This window comes from Scophthalmus maximus, chromosome 6 (assembly GCF_022379125.1).
Source record: "Scophthalmus maximus strain ysfricsl-2021 chromosome 6, ASM2237912v1, whole genome shotgun sequence".
NCBI lineage: Eukaryota > Metazoa > Chordata > Actinopteri > Pleuronectiformes > Scophthalmidae > Scophthalmus > Scophthalmus maximus.
In genome coordinates this window covers 21,868,212-21,889,128 of record NC_061520.1, presented here as the reverse complement: position 1 = coordinate 21,889,128, position 20,917 = coordinate 21,868,212, and the positions used below count along the sequence as shown (strand labels likewise).

The window sequence follows — 20,917 nt, the reverse complement described above, 5'->3', positions numbered from 1 at the left end:
AAATAAAATACAAGCAAGTTTGCTTAGTTCATGGGAGGCGCTCGCAGTGATGATAAAGGCCAATATTGAGCATCATGACAGATGGAAACATGCAGCTCAACTGGATGAGTTGCAGGGACAAATGCACTTGGATAAAGTTAACACTCTTTGGCAGTGTCCCAACAAGCGGTCTTTCACAAGACCACATTCTGACATAGACGGTGTCACACAGACAAGTTTCGTGGTGAGCGAGCTAATAGCTACAAGTTGAAACCTCATTCCGAAGTAGAATTTGTGAAGGAGCCATGTTGCCGCTCCAGAGCTGCTATTGTGTGCAAACGCTGTGCATTTTCCTTGCCTGGCATAGCCAGACTAATACTGGGATGTCTGGGTTCATTTTCGATTTCCAAGAGGCGTTACCAACGGACGCAGACCGAAATGCCTCCGGACGCAATTGGATAGACCTACAACCAGTGAGAGCAACGGATCATGTGATGTCTGTTGAGCGTCGGGAAAATGTCAACAGACTAAAGCAGAGAGGAGATGCCGGTGATGATGAGTCCACAATGTCTGTGACCGAGTGTTTCCGTGTTTGTGGGAGAAATGTGAAGATATCGAGTACGTTGCTCCTTCATCAGCGGCAGCCTTGGATGTTTGTTTACAAAAGTCGCTTCTCTCCGCGTCACGGTATAATCTCCGCCCATTATCATATAATCAGTTGTGATTGGATCGGCAGGTTTTCTGAATTTAATTTGGGCCCCCCCCCACCGCCACTAATACTATTGTCAATACTTGATCGTTCGCACAATTTCTAACGAAAATCGAACACAACCATTATCAATTTTATTAGTTGTAGCTGTGTTGCTTCCATTACACCAACGTCAGCCTTTATGCTTCTTTGGTTTTTAATCTTAAAAATAGCCAACTCACAATAGTGGTCCAGTGTTAATTTGCTCTTTGATATTCAAAGTGATAAAGTACTCAGCTCATTATATATTTTCTTAGCTAATGGTTAGCTAGCTAACGTTAGTGAAGTAAGGCTGGTTTGACATTGTAATAAGTCATGCATTTCCTGAATTTCCTTTATCTTTAACTTTACACACTACTGCTCCATCAACTGTCTGACTGACTAAGGCTGTATTGTGCCTATAGTTACAGTGGGCATGGGGGCCCCCCTGGTGGCCGCCTATGCCTTGGGCCGGCCCTGGGATCCAGACTGTAGTCTGACAGAGCAATTAAATGAGTTCCAAGAATTCGTCTGGGTCCCAGGCTACCATTTTCCTACTCTGTGAGAACAAAAGCCTGTGATCCTGAATATGCTGGTGAGTTTTCAAAACTCCTTCAGGCATTTGAGGAGAGGTTCTTAGACATGAAAAGTATATAAAGGCAATGAAAATATTTGATTAGCCATTTAACGTGGAACCAGCTGATGCGCCTGACAACGGACAACACACAAATAATCGAGCTGCAAAGAAACGACAAGCTCAACGTTAACAGCCTACCTCTGCGCGAGCTCTATAACCTGTATCTACGTCCTGAGGACTTTCCCATTCTGAGGAGACATGCACTGAAGTTTACAGTTTACTAGTGTGAGAAGTTTTTTTTCGAAACTTACCTGGAAAACCTGCTGTGAGTAGCATCATCATCATCATCATCACTACCATATGACATCAGGCGCTTTGCCAAAAAGAAGAAGTTTAAGCTGCCATATTAAGGAGGTCTGTGTGATATATGTTTTCAATAATTGAGTAAGGCCCTCCAAGGATGCTATAAAAATTGAAATGGCCCTTGATGGAAAAAAAAGGCTCCCCACCCCTGGGTTGACCTCATGTCAGCAGGGTCTGTCTGTGTGAGTCACATTATTCCAGTGTTTTCGTGCCATAGGAACATACATGGTCTAAAAGTACAGACTGTGTGTAATCTAGGTGTAATAAAGTAAGTGTCACCAAAGTGCTTCAGCATCATGCACATCATGTTTCAGAGTTGATGTCCTCCCCAGTTCGCTGCTGTCGGCCATTTACCGTTTATCGTTTCCAGTCTTTGGTTGGATGTTTACCACACCTGTTGTGAGGGCTGTAAGTATGGTGTGGTTAAAGCAATCAGCTATTCTTAGCTATTTGATATTTTCATAAAAGCCTTTTCATGTTGTGCACGTGGAGTGTATAATGTACACCCTTTTAATGTGTTGACCAATCGATTCCTCACACTGAAAACAACTCGCTGTGAGGAACGAGTAAATCAATCTTTTCATATGGCACTGCGGAGAGGAGTTCGGCCGGGCTTTTGAGTGCATTTCTGTGTACTTTACACACAATTGTAAGCAGTGATTGAAGGGCTAATTCAAAGAATTTTAATCACTCAGCCCAGCCCTCTTGCCATGTCATCTTTTTTCAAATGCCTCATAAAATGAATAGATGAGCAGTCTCTTTCTAGAGCATAATGGCTGCATTAGAATAGGAGATGGATAATAGATGAAAACTCTGTATCCTTCATGCGCTCTTCCTCTCCCTCTCAGGCGCTCGGATCTCTTTTATCAATAGCGGTGCTGTGTTAAAAGACCTCGCAGGGCACAGTGGAGTGTTCAGTTGAACCTCACATAGACAGAGGAATGGAGCGAGCAGAGGTGAGAACAATTTGAGCAGTAAACTGTGGACCAACTGGTGCAGGATTGACTGTTTCAGCTTAGCTAATGTATAATTTCATGCTGTGGAACCAATAATAGGCTTGTTTTGTTTGCGTTTCTCCACCTTCATTGATTGCAATGCTGCAGCCTTCCCCCTGATTCACAGTGACAGCTCTTTTTTCCAACAAGTGAGATCATGCGATTGGAGGCTGCGAGGCTGTTGTTCTCATCAGGGCCAACCACGTAGTGTCAGTCAGTATGTAAACAATGGCAGAGACAGTTTCTCATTGCTTAACTGACATTTCTCATTGCTTGGCTGATGATTCATCTGAGAAATGTCATCTCACGAGGTGTCTTCAGGGTACTTATGGCAGTTTCAATAATTCACTCTGTGATCTTTGTCCACTACAGTCACTGCCATGTACTGTATATGCTTCTACTGGTGGCCGTCCGAGGCTACTCACTTCATGTTTGGACTCTGATCCACAAATAAGCACAAATATTCCTGATCATGTGATCAGACTTGGAAAAACAAGTTCCAAACAGACAATGCTGATGCTGAAAGACATTGCCTGTTTTTTTTGGTTTTTTTTGTCATCAACAGGTAGAGCTAGCGGTTCAAGTTAGTGATTTCATATGCATTGTGAATAATTGTGCATGGTGTTGAAATACTGTGAGCTTTCCTATCACAAATGGTTAGCGTTGCTAAAGGATGCTCATTCGGTCAGGCTGTTTTACATGAAAGGTGTCTCCAAAACAAGTTCGAAAGCTAAAGATAATAGATAAAACTTTGTTTAGTTTGTTTTTTCCTGATGTCACAGGCCTTAAGGAAGATATCATCCATTATTATCAGAAAGGAGACGACGCACTAAGGGCCTGAGTCGTTAACACAGATTGTGACCATTATGACAATTCATACGCTCCACAGTCACAGAAAATATACTCTAGAACCAGTTTTTTTTTAGAGCAACATCATATCCTCCAAACAAGTTGTCAAACTGGATATTTGACTGACCATTATTCTATAGGACCAGTGCGCAAAGTAATCAAATGGGCAGAAACAGCTCTGAAATGAAGAAGAAAGCAGGAGTATAAACATACCTGTAGGTATTGATTGATACTTGGACTGGTCAATTGGGTGACTCAAGTAATTTGTGAATAAAGTACACTTATTTCATTTTCAAACATGTAAGACATATATTTTCTTTAATGAAAATATACCTACACATAGGTTGATGATTTAAGTATGACCAGAGACATTAGGACTGACATGACTTTCAAAACAAGACATACTGTACAACCACAGGATTCTAGTTTTTAATTTACTAACCTGCAGAAAGTCTGTTAACTGTCCTGAATTTTTTTTGCCTCTATAAAAATATTCTTCCCATTCCCCCTCCCCTTCAGATAGTATAATATTTTATAAAACTACCCATTGTCTTACAAGGACACCAGGCATTGAGGTTACAGGAGACAGAGATTCTCTCTGCTTTCATGTTCTGGGAGCGAAACCTTAGATATTTTTCCTGCTCTCTTCACTTTTGCTAATGTAAATGATTTGCATGGAGCTAGTCCCTGCTGATTACGGCTGTTTGGACTGTTCTTCTTTGGAACCATGCCAATTGAATTTTCTGCCTTCTAACATGCTTGGAGAGTGGGGAATATGGTTCTCATTGGGCCCCAGGCTTGATCCCCCCCCCCAAACCTCTCACATCACTCTGACAATTAGTGAGCTCGACCATCCCCAAATGACACACGTAATTAAAGAGTTGGCATTATAATTACAATGTGTTTATTGTCTGTTTATGGTTTCTGTGTAGTGCATAACGCACTGGGAGATTTCGTTGGTGTAAATGGATTGAGGGCTTTTAATATACTTGGTTTTAAATGCGATTTCATGTGGTTAACATCTTGCTACCTCTTTTATCAGCCCTTTGACAGTCGCGCACACACAACACAAATTGGCTGACAGCGGCAACTGGAACCCAAAAAACAACAAATTATTTAGTCATGGGCTTTTAAAGGGCGCAACGGTGAAAGCATTTTAAGTAAATGATGCAATTTATTCCCTTCTTCCCATTGCCAGGCTTGCTGCCACATGACTTCTGCCAGCTTTAAATAAGTGGTACCCAGATGGTTTTCTCATGATGCCCACTTGGTTACAAAACCATCCTAGGGAATTAAGCCTACTGCCACAACAACCAATGGGTCAGCCCCGTGAGCCGGTGGCTTTCGCACTCTGCATGTGCAAATGGGTTAATGTTATATCACTTTGCTGTGTTCTTTAGGAAGGTTGTATCTCAGGGGTCTGAAATGAATTGGAACCGACCCTGTTAATGAAGAGGGACTGGGGATAGATATTCTCAGCAGGAGTTAGTTCTTCGCTAATGTTGGACTTCTTGGTTCCTCAGAAAAAGTGAGAGTGAGCAGGGAGAGTGATGAGCAAGTGTCCCTCCTGCTCTGCAGCTGTGCTGCTCTCTGGGCCGACTGTCTCTTGGAGAAGTGGTGAACTGTCTCATTTCCAGCCACCAACAACCGACAGCTGCTGCTGCACCAGCCTGCAGATCAAGAGACATAATGGAAATTATTTTCTAACGAAATAAACAAACAATGACCCAGAGAAAAAAACAAAACAATACCACAAATAACACAGCTTATGCAAATGCTGGGGAAATGTGTTGGTGAATCGATAAGCCCTATTTGTGTGTGAACAGACTACAGGACGGGAGTGACCATTTTACACCGAGATGCACATTACTAACTTTGCTTTTTTTTATTATCGGTACTAGCAACTCTCAAACATCTGTTTCATTTTTTTCCTCGTCTACAGAATGTTAACACGCCAACTATTTGTTGTTGAGTGGTGACATGAAACGACTCAGAGGTGGGGAGTGTGTTTGTTGCTGTGCGTATGCACAACACCAGATGTTTAAGGGAAAGTTTTGGTCACGTGGTGGGAGCGAGGTCAAACTGTCAGTAGGTCAAAGGTTGAAAAGACCCACACAGTTAATAGAGAGGAGAGATTTATTGGCCATTGTTATGTTCATGTCACCGCATTGAGGTCTTTTACTTTGGATCTAGTTTTGCTGCTGTTGTTTGGAACCTGATTGTAAACGTAGATATGTGAAAATGTAAATATGAGGATTCTGTAGGATGACCAAAGTGGTAATGAACAGTAAAATACATGGGAGTTAAAATTCAACGTTAAAATTGTTTTTAATTCATGAATTCAGCTGTCTGTCATACGTCCTGGGACAACAGGCTCCATATCGGCGACGGTTAAATTTCTCTTAGTTTTTTCTTTTTTAAATTCAACAAAGCCATAACGTCGCCGTCGCAGTAGCTCTTTATTAATTCGCAGCTCTACTGTACACAATTTTTTTTCAATTTTGTAAACAACAACCATAATTCATGTAGGATACGAATTGTTGTAACCAATGCACAGCTGGCTGCAAGGTGACACCAAAGGTGTTTCATCAGGATTTCATGTTTTATTAGGCTACAGCTAATCAAAACTTTGGTCTTGTTTAATTTTCGGGACAGGATTGGGGACACCTGCTTGTAAATCAGGATGGTCCCAAGTTTGCGTGGTCACCATTGGATTTTCTCAAAGTCTGTGGCAAGACGGTGCTATTTCTTATGTGGGATGAGTGAAAAATGAAATCTCATGAACAGCTCGTCCCATTGTTTAGCTTTTTCTCCCAGTCACCTTGTAATTGTTTCTGTGTCATAAGTAGCTATTAGTATTGCTAGAAAATGGTAATGCTTTGAGAGACTCATCTCGTCCAGAGAATGGCTCTCTATCACACTCTCGCATTCTTTTAAAAGGGAAAAGGAAGATGAATTTTGCCCATAAAGGCTGTATCACAAGGGCTTTTTATCCTAAATGGCTCTGGGGATTGTTATCTGTGGGAAGTGTGTCCTGCCTCCGTCGTGTTCAATCAAGTGTCCACTTAGCTGTGACTGGGAGTAATTGTTCCCAAGTGGGCCACACACTGACCTGTTAATGTCGGCGTTGACCCTCTAACCTTGTCAGCACGTCTTGGGAGGGAGTTTAAATCATGTGGATCTCCTCCACGTCTTTGCGCTACCGGGTCAAGTGGGCATCGGCCCTGAAAGACCACTCTCTTGTAATTGTCCCGAGCAGCATGGGTCAGCTAGGGGTGTTCCCAAAGACCGGCCCTTATTAGATGAGGTGCTGGGAGTGGTGTGACTTAATGGGTCGAGCCATTGATCCGATACAGCACCAATGTCCCCCGGGTGCTGGTAACCCACTGGTAAGAATCCGGTTGAGTGAGTTTGAGGTGGGCTGCACTGGAGATCCATCTCTGCCTTTATGGGTGTGTGGGGTCTGAATATTGTGAATATATCTTCACTCCCACTTTTTCAAAAATGATTTCCTTCAGTTTAATTTAAATAAGTTTCACGAGTTCCTTAGTTTTTATTCATGCTGTGATATAACATGGCAATGCAACACAGATATAAGGCATCGTGCATGTATCTTTAACATCGCTGCCCATGCAATGGAGGGCCACTTACCTCTCGATATGATACGAGACGAGAGCCAAGTCTTGTTTGCTTTAAGTTTGCTGAAAAAGTCTCGAAGTATGAGATGCTAACAGAGAATAATGGTGTTGCACAAATGTATTTATAAATGAGGATTATACTTTAAAGGTAAAAAAGGTTGTATAGTAGCAGAAACTTGCTGGTGGTGAATGCACTCAGTCCAACACACACATCTGACAGTGGGTCAGGAGCTGAGAGGGAGTAAAATGTCTTTTAAATTGTCTTGACTAATAGTTTGTATTTAAATTTACCTAAAATAATTTTCAACCAATGCCAAACTTTCTCACACATAATCTGTGGTTAGACTTTCAATAGCCGTATTGATACCGAGCCGTTGTTTAATCAGTCAGAGAGTGTATGTATGTTTCAGGAAGTTCAACAGTAGCATAATGGAACAAATATTTCATTTATTATATATATATATTTTTTTTTTCTTTTGTGTTTTTTACCTAAAGTTATCAAACGTGCACCAGATGATCTGTACCTGGGCACCTGCTGTGTGCTCATTTCTGACCCTGCTCGTTCTCCTCAACAAGGACAGACAGCTTCCAGTGCCTAGATTGTCTGCGGCCTCGTAAATGAGGGGCAATTAACACGCATGCTGCAAAGTGGCTCAAAGTAGAGTTTCCTCAGAAACTGACACAGTTAGTAATTTGAGTGAAAAGTGGGGGGATTACAACCACATGTTCCCCTGAGTCGGGGCGAGTGAGTATCAAGCAGCTTGCATGCAATAGGCCACGAAGTGAGAACGCTTTATTGTTGGAGGTGAACGTTTTGAACTTAACGTTGGCGTCTTAGCTTGCTGTATGTTGTGTTTGATTGTCTTTTTTTGTGGACAGATTACATAATCAAATATAACCAATTTTTCATCAGTTCTCATTCATTTGCTATCCAGGCCCAAAATCAAAGCTATCTACTAAGTGTATGCACTCCCTTGCTATTTTAACATGCCTGCTGTGAGACCGCACACAAATCCCATCCCTTCACAATATTCTCATCAAGTGGTTTTTAAAAGCCTGAGTAAGTTTTATGTTGGGGACATGGCTGCAAGCTCGGCTGAAGACACCGACTGCCCTCTGTCGTTGATCCCAAAGTGAGGGGACCGTTAAAAAGCAAGCTCCTGTTGAAGGGGGCACGGAGATACAATAGTGGTGCCATAAATCCAAAGGGGGGGGGGGGGGGCTGTCTTGTGGGATCAACATATTTTTGGGAGTAATGACAGGCATGCAACCGAGTAATCAGAAGGGTCTTATCTGGGGCCGATGGTAGGCCCAGGAATGTGGACAGGCTGTGGAAACAACGGCTGCAGCAAAGGAGTTAGCCGAATTCCACACTGGTGAATTACGAGGAGTGGGGACGTTGGGGCTGTGGGTTGTTGTGTCTGGTTGGAGAAGTACACCGCCGCGCACACAAAAAGAGTCATAGATTTGTTTTTATCGTTTTTTAACGCCCTTTCTCCTTGAGCAGGCCAATTAGCCCGGGAGCTGAGTTTCTTTGCGCGGCTGCGGGAGACACGGCCACATAGAACAACAAAGTGGTACACACATTTATCATAGGGGTCAACAAGCCACACATGCAGCTGTGACTTCTGTGACAGGGACAAACCCAGAAGCCATCCATTCTGCAGCCTCATTTGCATGATCTGAACCGCGTGTGGACATCATTAGCATCGTTCCACTTGTTTATCTGGCCACAGATGAATGCTTTTGAGCTCAACGGCAGGTTTTTGAATACAGAAAATGTGCCGCTCGTTTCAGATGTTCTCTCACCGGTACAAGTCATTCATCATTTATCTATGTCAAAACGACAAACAGTGTAATATCAGAAGGTGGAGACCACTGCAGGGTTTGTAGGTCACTATGACTGTAAATCCGTTCTTCGGAGCAGTCAGACAGATCTTTGTCTGTGTCACACCGTTATGTGACTTTGTAGCCACATTTATATTGTGTGCACGGTTGTGATTTCATTTAGTTATGAAGGATCAGTAATGTATTCAATACAAAAGAGGATCCAAATATATCATTTTTTTGTTATAAGAACTTAAAGAAAATAAAGATATACAAATTCTAAATCCTTTAGTCAGCAGTAGTAAGTATTGCATAATTTCAAGACAATTCAGTCATTATATTTTGAATTTTTTTCTAGCTATGACTGACCTGCAGCATGTGTTTTATGTGGGCTCTCGCAGGTTAATACAGGGCAACTGTGCTCAGACCAGTTACTGTGATTCAAACAGTTTCGCCAGTCGTACATTGTGTTTCTCAGTTACTCATCTGCATGCTCCGATATGAAAGAACGATAACTTTAAATGCATGTAAGCCGGGAGGTGCCGGCAGGAATCAGTGTGTCACAAAAGTATCACATACTTGCGGCTGACGACGATCACGTTTACCTTTTGCCAGGTCTTATGTCATTTCTGTACATGTGGGCTCGACGGACCAGGCCAGGGGCTTTCCCCACCTTTTTTCACTTCCTGTTTGTAATCGTTGTTTCTTTCCCCTTCCTTCCTTCTCTCTCTCTCTCTCTCTCTCTCTCTCTCTCTCTCTCTGTGTGTTTGTGTCCTCATTGAAACCCTCCGTGGTCCTGCCCTCCAGACTGTGAGCTGGATTCCGATTGGGGGAATGGGGTGCCAGTCCGTCCTGCACCAGTGATCAGGGTATGTTGCAAGCTTCCTACCAACACTTCTCTTATTTCATACAGTATGTGTGTTTGCGCTGTCAGCCTGTGAAATAACGCCAAAGCACAGTTGGATTTGGTTATTACGCTTATTTGTATTAGTCCATAACTAGTTTGAAGCAGAGCCCAGCACAATCATTCTGAGCTTTTCATCAGGCTCATTTCTCAGCCGTTAAGGTCATTGAGAAGGGGTGTGAAAGATATAGACACTAATAGTAAGCACTGAATGTTTTTGGGGAAAATGAGTAATTGCAATTTTACTCACCAATGTTGCAGTGTTGACTGGTTTCCAGGCCCGGGTTTGTTGCCGACATGTCAGATTTTTGCCAGTGATTTAAAAACTAGGGCTGCTCAAGTATAAGGCTCCAATCCCAGTTTTAAAATCAGTAGGGCCAATCGGGGCTGTGTCGTAGCCTGGACGTCCTGATTCATTAGTTTAGAACAATGACATGGTACTGTAGTGTGTAGATAGATCCTGACAGAGATTCGGTCCACTATTTGAACTGCCATATCAAGCTGCTCACTACAGCACCGGCCTGAAAATTATGTAACGATTAGAGAAATATTAACCACTGTACAACACAACACAAATCCTAGAGAGGTAATGTTACTCAACTGTGGTTATATTTTTAGGCAACAGTTGTAATTTCAGGCGTTGAAAGGCTCACTTCCCGACAATGGCTTATGTCCATAATTGTCAATTTGCTGATACACAGAATATTAATTAGGCAACTATATTTTAATCAATTAATTTATCTGATTGGACAAAAACATGACATTTGGAGATATCTCCTGTGACGCTGGGAACTTGTGTTGAAAGTAATTTGCTTGTTTGCTGATATTTTATTGACCAAAGGATTTTTCAGTTGAGAAAATAATTGTAATTTTCAGCTCCAGCAGGTTATAATCGGAATGGAAAATGCCACTTTTTAGAAAAAAAAAATTCATATAAAAACTATTGATCGTCCAGAACACCTCAGCCTCAAAAATATGGGATGAGCTCAGGTGTTTTCGTAGTTAATGTAAAAACAAAATTGTATGCCATTTGTACATTATGGCAAGTAGGGGATATTTTCAGGTTAAACACACACACACACACACACACACACACACACACACACACACACACACACACACACACACACACACGCATATATTTGTGTGTGAAAATAATAAGATTTGCCAACTAAAATACAATAATAACAAAAATTGTAGTTGTAATAATTAGAATGAAGATAATTTCACATCGAAAATCAATGACATGTTTGACATCTGTTCATACAGCATATTGCCCTCTGGCTGAATGTTGCACCGTCAGCTGCTTTGTGTTCGTGACTCTCCTTTGTTTTTAATATCTTCGGCGTACTGTGGTCCTCTCTGTCCCTCTACTCACCTCTGTCTGCCCTGCGAGCCCTGATTGGCTGAATGCTTTCTGCACTATAGTCTGGCTGCTCGCCAGCCATGCTGCCGGTGGCTGCCGTGCCCCCCTGATCAGAAGAGAATGTGACATTTGTGCGGAGGTAATGGAATCTGCGTGCAATTAAATCTCTGACTGTGAAGAGGAGTCTATCTCCTCCCCGCTCCCGCCGTCTCCTGCCATTCCCAGCAGCAGGGGGGGTCAGGCATGATGATGAAACCATCCCAGCAGGCCCATCGCCGCACTCTCTTTCCCAATCTCCGTGTCAGGTTGTGTTTTTTAACTTCGCTGCTCTAGCCCTGCCCCTATCTGGCAATTAATTACAGTAAACACATTTTTAATTTTTTTTAAATTACATTACGGGACTGCAATGTTACCAAGGTACTAATGAATTCTGCTGCAGGTGACAGTTTTGTTTTTTATTTGTAGTGAGTGTTGCTGGGCAGTTAAACATGTTTTGATAGTTTTCTTTAAAGGGAGAGCCAGAACACAAGACGGAGAAAGAAATCGAGGCAGAGGGCAGATTCATGCACGGATGAGAAGAGGGTCATATCTCTCTGCTGCCCAGCCACTACACTTAACGCCTCATTTGTGGGCTTTGTGGCCATTGGCTCGAGTCTGTGAACTGTTGCCATGAAAGGCAGCTTTTTCCTGTCTGCTGATGAGGCACTTGCTTGTGGGCTAATACCAGACCCCTCAATAGGCAGACTCATATCTAATGGACATGTGCATCCCCATCAGGAGAGCTCATGAACATAAAACTCCCTCGCTGCCATTGTGCTTTGGTGAGGGCTGTTTGGAAAAGGACGGCGCCGCGCCACGCAAGCATTTCCCTTGAACTTGTGTAGGAGTAGTTCCTATCTGTGTTCCTTGTCCACACTGGGTGGACGGAGGCGCAGGATATCCAGATCAAGGCTTGGCTAAATCCTCCCTGTGTTTGCTCACACCCTGTGTGCAGTAAAATGTCCTCTTCAGTTTAGCCACTGGACATAATATTCTGCATGAATATTGAAATGGGAATGCATGTTCCAGTCCATTTAAACAATGAAAGATAACACTTTATTTTCCACATGCTGCTGCCAAATGTCTGAACCCAGCATTTAATGTGGCTGTTTTTCTGTCACGTTCGACTCTTCTTTCCCCCCCCCCCCCTCTTCCACATTCAGCATCCATGGTAATGTCTTTTGTCATGATGAATTATTAATGTCAGTGTTGGTCGAGGGGAGCGTTGTCTCAGAAAATAAGGGGGTCACTCTGTTTCTTCCTTTTTCTGAAGCCAAGGGTTAATTTGAACCAACAGTCAAATGGGCCTCCCCATTTCCTTGTTGCACTGTGCTGCACCGTGGGTCGCGATGAAAACTGCTGGGTCTTAGCTTTATTGACTAACATCCTGCTAAACAAACACAGTGCTATTTCTCTCGGCTCGGTCTGTTTTTTTTCTGCTGCAGATGGCTTCTCTGCGGCGCGTGATACAAAGAAAAAAAGGGCTTTGCTTTGGGGAAGGAGAGGGAAAGAGGCTTACTCCATTAGTGTCATTCGAATGGTGAATTAGATCAGTCTGACAGATAGACGCGGAAAATTGTTTTAATTGTATAATTATCTGTGGTTAGCCACTTGTGCGGAAAAAGTGCTGTGATGTGGGTGAAGGCCAGGGAAGAGCACATTTTGGCCTTTATGTGCTTATTTTGTCTTTGCACAGGAAATTAACAACAATCGGGGGGGTCCTGAGGACACAACATAAACACACCCGAATTTGCAGACACTCGCACTCCCCCCCTCCGGGCAGGTTAGGATGTGCTCAGTGAGATGCTGCCCTTTTAAGTAATGTGTCGGGCCAGTGAGCCTTCTCCTCAGGCAAAGAGGAGGGCGCCTGTAACCATCTGATGGAGATAGCACAGTTTAACACAAATGTAACAGCTCTGCAGATCACTGCTGGCGAGAGAGAGAGAGAGAGAGAGAGAGAGAGAGAGAGAGAGAGAGAGAGAGAGAGAGAGAGAGAGAGAGAGAGAGAGAGAGAGAGAGAGAGAGAGAGAGAGAGAGAGAGAGAGAGAGAGAGAGAGAGAGAGAGAGAGAGAGAGAGAGAGAGAGAGAGAGAGAGAGAGAGAGAGAGAGAGAGATATGATTGATTTTGAAAACACAATGTTTGTTAAGATTTACCAGAGAACATTACGGTCTTCTACAAATGAAATGGAAAAAACACACACAACAACAAAATAATTGAAAAACAGAATAAATCAGGTCATAAACACAAAGAGAGAGAGAGAGATTTTTTGGGATTTTTAAAACACAATGTTTATTAAGATTTACCAGAGAACATCACGGTCCTCTACAAATGAAATGAAAAAAAACCACACACAACAACAAAATAACTGAAAAAAACGAATAAATCAGGTCATGAAAGATGAGCTCTCCCTCCTTCACTGAACACACAGACGTGGTGAAACACCACTGGTTCAAAAACTCCTGTATGTCCTTCATCAGAGAGTGGAATCTGAAATCCACTCTCACTCTGGCTCTTACCAGAGACGCGTACATTTGTGTCAGCTCTTGTCCGGAGATATTTTCTGTCTTGTTTTTCCTGCTTTTATAAATCGACAGTTTGGCCTGACCAACAACAGAGAGAGAGAGAGAGAAAGGCCCAATATATAATTAACTCGTTTAGTCACATTCAGCTGATTTGTGATAAGATTTTAAAATGCAAGACTACGGACAGACGGCACTAAATCTTCGGCTTTATATCTGTTAATTTTCTTTTGCAAAATATTACCATGAATGAGTTTTCATCGAGTAACCCATCTTGATGAAATACAGGTACCACTGCTGCCTCCCACAGGCTCAGGGGGTAGAGTCGGTCGTCCACTAACCCCGAAGGTCGGCGGTTCGATCCCAGCTTCCCATAGTCCCTCATGCTGTTGTGTCCTTGGGCAAGATGCTTAACCCTGATCGCCTCTGACGGGTCCTCCGACACTGTATGAATGTGACAGTAAAAGTGCAGTAAATGTGTGTGAATGTATGTATGTAAATATAGTCCATTTACCAAATATAGCCCATTTATCTGCAAATTTGATCAGAAAAAAATATCGTTTTTCTCCTTGATTCAGTCAGTGAAGAGTTATTTTTCTGAACCTATGTTTTTGTTGCATATACACAATATTTAACTGCCAGACCAAATTCTCTGAGTCTTACTCCCTTCAACCCCCCAGATTATTGTTTTCATAGTTTTGAACAAAGCTACTCTCACATTGCATCCTGTGCACATAGTGTGTCATCACTGTTAAAGCATTAAACTGCTTAGAATTAAATATTGCTGCAGCTGTTTTCAACAGAGGTTTTGTGTTTGGATTAGAACGTTTTCGGGCCCGGGCTGTTCCCATCTGCACTCCAGATGACTGGTATTTTGCGATGAGGGAATTTGTTGATTCAATTGGCAATTTAAAAAAAAAATATGTATCACCCTCTTCAGTGTCTGGAATTACATTTAAAAAAATCATTCAGTGCGAGTTTATCTTTGAGCCGTTTTGATTTCAGCGATCATGGCGAAGGCACCTTGAAGCACCTACAGAGAGCATATAGATGTCTTACTGTATTGTTGTGACATCGGTTAATGAATGATTTTTGTAAAGGCTGGAGGCCAAACAATAAAGGCTGTACTGAGCAGCTACATATAGTTTTTTTTTACCTCAATTCACTCAAGTATACTAAAACAATGCAAAAAATGCTGCAGGACTGTGTGTTCTCACTTGAGAAGGAATAGTTGAAACGGGACATGCACAACAGTATATGAATTAAGTGTATGTCTCTCATTGAGCACTGGTTTCTGTTCCTGATTTTGTCTATCAATAACATTTTGTCGTATAATATGACAGGGGTGGTTTGTCATCACAAAAAGCACACCTTGATCAAGATGTTCACACACACAAACACACACACTCACACACACTGCGACGGTCTGATAGAGTCTTACAACACAAAGCAATTTGTGGACCGAGAGCTTGTGCTTCTCAGTCTTTGCCTTCGTCATGCTCTGTTGTTCAGCTGCATCTCCTGTGCGATAATGCTCCGGGGATTAGCAGGTAACAAGGCAGCGGCACTCCTCCAAGGATGTTGCGCGTGGCTTTGAACGTCTCCGCACAATGCCGAATAAAAACCGAAGGGGAGTACCTTCAGATGGTGAATTCCCGGCTGCGCGGGGAGCCGCCTCCTGGATAATGTGGTAATGAAAGGTGACAGGAAGGACTCTGGGGTGCGGGAGCGCAGTCGGGGCAGCTGGTCAGAGCGGGGGAATAGGAAGCCGCGTGCACCGGGGCTAAAGTGCAGCGAGAAGCAAATTAAAGCTCATATCTGCCATCTCCCTTGCCTCCCTGCACCTTCCTGTTTGGACTTGAAGGTGATTGGGAGCCAAGGCGGTGACAGTTGACGGAAACTACGCGGAGGAGAGAGTATTTATTTACAGTGAGATGCTGCGATGCTTGTTCAGGATGCGGTTTCACGCAGGATGTGCCCCCCCCCGCCAACACACACACACACACACACACACACACACACCTCCTCCTCCTCCTCCCATCTGTCTCATCTCCACCCTCACATACAATCCCCAGGTTTGATCAAGAATGGGAAGTGGGTTATGGGGGGGGGGGTGGGGTGGGGGGCTGCTACAGGTCCAGGCAGCCTGTATTGTGTAAGGGGCTGGGCCAGCACAGAGCTCACTCAGCAGGCCTTCCTGCCTAGCCCAGGAGGTGGTACCAAAGTCAACACAGGTCACTGAGAAAAAGGAGTGTGGCCCATTGAGATTACAGTTGTGCGGCTACAGATTGTCTCTAGGTGTTACAAAAAAGAAAAGAAAAAGTGTGTATGTGCATTACATAAATCTGTGTTTGAAGCAGATAAATTAAGACATGTTGTGCGAATGAGGAAAGTGTGAGTGTGTGAAAGAGAGAGTTTGTGTGTTTTAAGGCAGTCAAAAAAAAACTGTGTGTGTGTGTGTGTGTGTGTGTGTGTGTGTGTGTGTGTGTGTGTGTGTGTGTGTGTGTGTGTGTGTGTGTGTGTGTGTGTGTGTGTGTGTGTGTGTGTGTGTGTGTGTGTGTGTGTGTGTGTGTGTGTGTGTGTGTGTGTGTGTGTGTGTGTGTGTGCTGCCAGGAATTCCACCTTGTAAAGCAGGGATTAAGGGGGAGCTGAAGGTGTGTAAATCCCAATAATTACACTGTACTCCGTGGTTGCTGTACAATTACCTTTGTCGTCACCCTACAATACAGTATTCACTTTACAATCAACTGCTCATTTCAAAGATGCAAGCGTGTGCAACATTATTTTCATGCCACCCAGGAGGAAATGCCCAGAACATTTGTCTTTATTAGTCAGATAAAAATTTGGACATGTATCAGGCGCACGTACTCACCTGGCCAAGCCCCGCCGCCCCATGGCCTCCTTTCATCTGGTGAGGTATCGAGTGCAGAGCACGTGACTACGCCGAGACGGTGAGCCGGTGTGATCTCTGCTCACTAGCTGTCATGTCGGCATTAATCCGCCCAAAGTTTCAAAGGCAGGTTTTATGGCCTGCCTTACGGCCTCATCTATGTGGACAGCGGCATCTAAACTCTGGAGAACCCGCCACATAAAAAGCACATCTGTTAAAGCCCAAATTGTAATACAGCCCCCACTTGTCCAGGCAGCGTTGAGTTAATAATACACTCAAAAGTGCCGCTTCCAACGCTCCCCACAGCAGCAACAGCACCACAGATTGTCTCATAGTCAGTTCTTTTGATCAGCTCTTATTTCCTTTTTATGCTCGTTGTACTTTTATGTCTTTTCAAAGTTTTTGACCTTCAAACAGGATTTCTCCTGGATTAGACTGCATCTGTTTAGGCAAGGAGACTAAACACCAGCAGTTGATTCACCAGGAAGTTTTTAGGTATAGCTGGGGAATGGGAGAACAATTTTTTTCTTTCCACTGTTTCAAACAGGATCCCTGAGGAATAAAAAGCTTTGAAATTGATGTCATTTTTAACTACCTTAATTTAGTTAAATTTTAATAACACCAGACAACCCCACTTGCATAGTTAACACTTGGAGAGTTTTAACTAAATTAAGTAAAAGCCTTTACATTAAATAAGTTTATTCTGAGTGACAGAATCATAGTTTTGTTTTTTCATTGTTGTGGTTCCAGTGTTGTTGTGATGTAAATTGTTGAAATTATGCTCTTTCTACTTGTCGGTCAAAAACTTGCCAAAAAACATGCCATTCTTCGGAATTTGTCTTTGAAATGTGTTGCTTGTCACCACAGACTTTGGGAATTTTGTGGACTTAAATATTGTCTCTAACTTTAAAAGGTGAAAATGTAAATTTTGTTGTAGGACAGTGTTGTAGTTTTAAATGAAATTCTCTCCATATGTATATTTATGGGACCACAATTTTCAGACTTGAGCCTCTGAGCGGTGGCAGCCAAGGAGTACGTGTGACAGCAGTTTTATGAATGGGTTGAGCACGTAGAAAACATCGTTGTCAACAGAGATGTTTTGTAGTCCGACATAAAAAGATTATGCTCTTGTGCTCAGTGCGAATTGTATTTGCAATTTGAGCGTGTGAAAGGTTTGAGTACATCTGTCATATTTATATTGGAGCGGAGAGACGTGTTTGGTTGTATTGAGCGAAGAATGCCAAACTAACAAAAGCCAAACTAATCATTTTCAAAAAACCAGTGAATCTAGCCAACGCTGAGAAGGTGAAATAAATTCCAGATTGTACTTGTTAAGTATTTTTTACCAGGTCAGACGGTCCAGCTCCAACACCTGTTACTGCTAAAGGCGCATGGTGAAAATGTCTTAAAGAACCTGCAATGCTTTTTCTTCATTGCGTTCTGTCTGGTGATGCTTTCTGTAATTGATAATGACAACACGGCCTGAATCAGGAAAAAAAGGTTTGTTATTTACGGTGATAGACAAAGCTGGGCCTCAAAATAATTGATGTTTTGGAAGATGAGTTCAATTGGATGAGCCATTAGGCCTATTATCAGAATTTTATTAAATGGCCCTACCCCAAAAAGAAAAAAAAATCCATCGTAGAATATTCTCTACAGTAGAATAACAGGAGGCCAGATTGGTAAAAGGCTTGATAATGCATGTGAGAGATTGATCAGTGTGTAGCGACCCCATTATCTCCGGAGATGTTAATTACACTGTGCTCGGCTTGCATGTCAAAAGGCAGATAATTGAAGAAGGTAAAAGATGTGCCACACGTTATTTATGCTTTCACTTGGAGCTGCTGGAGGGTTGTCTCCTTCTTTTTTTAAATTCCTCCTCTTTCATCTCTCCTTTTTTGTCTACAGTGTATTTATTGATGGGCAATATTATAGTTGTCAGAGTTGATCATTTTGGAGAGATATTGTTCACAATAAGTACCGCAACCCGTGTGTGTGCGTGTGTGTGTGCGTGTGTGTGCGCGTGTGTGTGTGTGTGTGTGTGGGGAACTCCTGTCCTGTTTCTGTATTCACTGCCGCAGCTTTTCCGAGGCCTTTAATGGTCTCGTTCTCAGATCTTGAGTTTGACAAATACTTTTTCAGACCTCTTCAAGATCCCTCCGTTGTGTTGCTCTGATACTGCAAGTTATTTATAGCTTGGTTCTACTTTGAAATCCAACAGCTTTTTTTTATAAGCATCTTAAATGAAAGCCTGCGGTCATGTTCCTTATAGATCCTCTGAGGGAAGTAGTGACTCCTTAAATGTTACTTTATCTTATTTATTTACTGTATTAAGGTAAAGTGAGTGTAATTACTCTCTCCTATTAGCTGATGAATTTTCCCGGTTGATGATATCATCAGTCTGTTACAACGACTACAGCAGCCGGTGAAGCACATCACAAGCATTGAAAAGAAAAGAAGAGAGACAATGGCACATGTATGGGAGAGTGTGTATTGTTCTCCACTGCTAAAGTTACAGTATTTGACCACGGGGGTGCTCTGATATACGCACATAGGTGAGAAAACTCCCCAGAAAAAAGTTTTTGTCAGTGTCTGCGCCGAGTGTAGTTCCCCCACCTGTGCAGTTCTGGTCTGTAAACTTCCTATTGACAGTCTATAAAACACAGGGGACACGTTGTTCTTTTACAAAAAAAAAAAAAATGTTGTTTGTCATTTCGCACGCTTACAGAGATATAGTCAAAACTGTGGTTTCCTGTGGAGAACTGTGGTGTCTCTGTGTGCTGCAATTTACAAGTGCACGTGAACGCTGTCTGCACTCTGATTAGAGAAACATGCACAAAACACACAGGCACACACTGAGTTCTCTCCTCCTCTCTGTGTTGTCATCATAGCGTGGGCTTCGTGGGAGTGGCCGCACCGTGGTCATCACACCTAGGGGGCTGGTGATGGACAGCTGCTGCACACATGATTTAGTGCATCACCTGGTGGACACTGCTAAGAATGAGCACAGCTTGACATGATCTCTTTTTAGTGTGGTGACATTACCGCTGTGCGTGGATCTGACCTGTTTTCCGGTTTTGTAGATTACTTTCAATCATATGTCAAACATTGGTTAAATACATCGCATCTCAGAGTCAGTAACATGAGCATGTAACTCTTACGTAACAGAGGATGAGGAGAAGGGGAGTTATCAGGACTTTACAGAGGTTTTTGTTGGAAGAAAGCCCTCCAGCGTGAATGGCTGGTAGTACAGGTTCATCTATGCACTGACAGCAGCTCCCCCCCCCACACTCCTCTCCTTTTTATTCTTTGCTTCATCTGACCAATATCTAAAATCCATTAGCATCTTTCAACTTGTTTATCTGCCCTGAAAGCTCCACAAGGCAGACAATGAACTTCATTAGATATAAAGTTTTTTATGGCATGAAGTTTGAAGTGTTTTCTCTCATTTTGGCCTCTTTTTGTTTTCCAGAGAAAGACCTCTGCTCGCTCAGATGCCAGCCAGCAGTATTTTTCTCCGGCAGTGCAGCCTTATCTGCGCTTGAGGTCTGTACTTTAATGGGCTTTATTGATCTAAACAACATCAGGGGTTGCGGTGATGTTATTAAGGCAGAGATAACTTCTGTGTAATTCCACTCTGACAATATATTAGCCTTTTATTGGTCTAAATAACTTTGCCTTTTAGACAGTAATGCACCAGTAAGTCACAGCGGCTCTTCATGTCGGCAGGATCTTAATAAAGCATTTCCCCTGGACATCCTGCCGCGGAGAGAGTGAAAAACGACAGGTTAAAAGGCATGCTGGGAAGTTTCCATGCCATCACTGTAAATTACCTCTTTTGAATGCATAAATAAAGCTATACGGGAGCTGTGAACGGGAAGGGGTGGGGAAGTTTGTAACCGACATGTGCTCCACTGCTTTCTCTGTTTAGTATAGTTTATAGTATAGTATATGTAGTAATATAGTATACATAGGCATCAGAAAATCAATTCACTGCTTAAACATTGTTAATGTGGATAATTCATTGAAATTGTTAGTCAGACATCCACTGTATATAGAAATATAAAAATCTGAAATACTATATAACACAAAACATATGTAAAAAACACAATAGTTAATGAGTGAAAAATGTAATCATGAATATTGTATAATATTTGAAGCATGTGCCGGATGAACATAAAACAAGCACATGCAAGTGGGCCTAATGTTTGCTTATGGTATAGAGATCTTATACATAAAACAA

General features: G+C 42.6%; 1 protein-coding gene and 1 long non-coding RNA gene across 13 annotated transcripts in view; one reads left to right on the top strand and one right to left on the bottom strand.

Annotated features, from left to right (window-relative positions):
• The window catches only part of foxp1b (forkhead box P1b), a 152,683-nt gene that overhangs the window by 9,278 nt on the left and 122,488 nt on the right, over window positions 1-20,917 (top strand). For 8 of the 12 annotated variants that reach the window (XM_047332984.1, XM_047332996.1, XM_047332989.1 and 5 more), the window contains one exon: window positions 9,763-9,824. The exons of 2 other annotated variants lie outside the window; for them this stretch is intronic. The gene's annotated coding sequence lies outside the window, so the exon portion shown is untranslated. Of the gene's footprint in view, window positions 1-9,762; window positions 9,825-20,146; window positions 20,221-20,917 lie in introns of all 12 variants that reach the window. 2 more of the 12 variants (XM_047332988.1, XM_047332983.1) reach the window with 1 other exon arrangement.
• Window positions 13,669-15,710, bottom strand: LOC118308854. Its single transcript, XR_004793345.2, has 3 exons — window positions 15,423-15,710; window positions 14,029-14,228; window positions 13,669-13,865 (listed from the first exon to the last, which is right to left on the bottom strand). It is a non-coding gene; the product is annotated as an uncharacterized LOC118308854 (long non-coding RNA).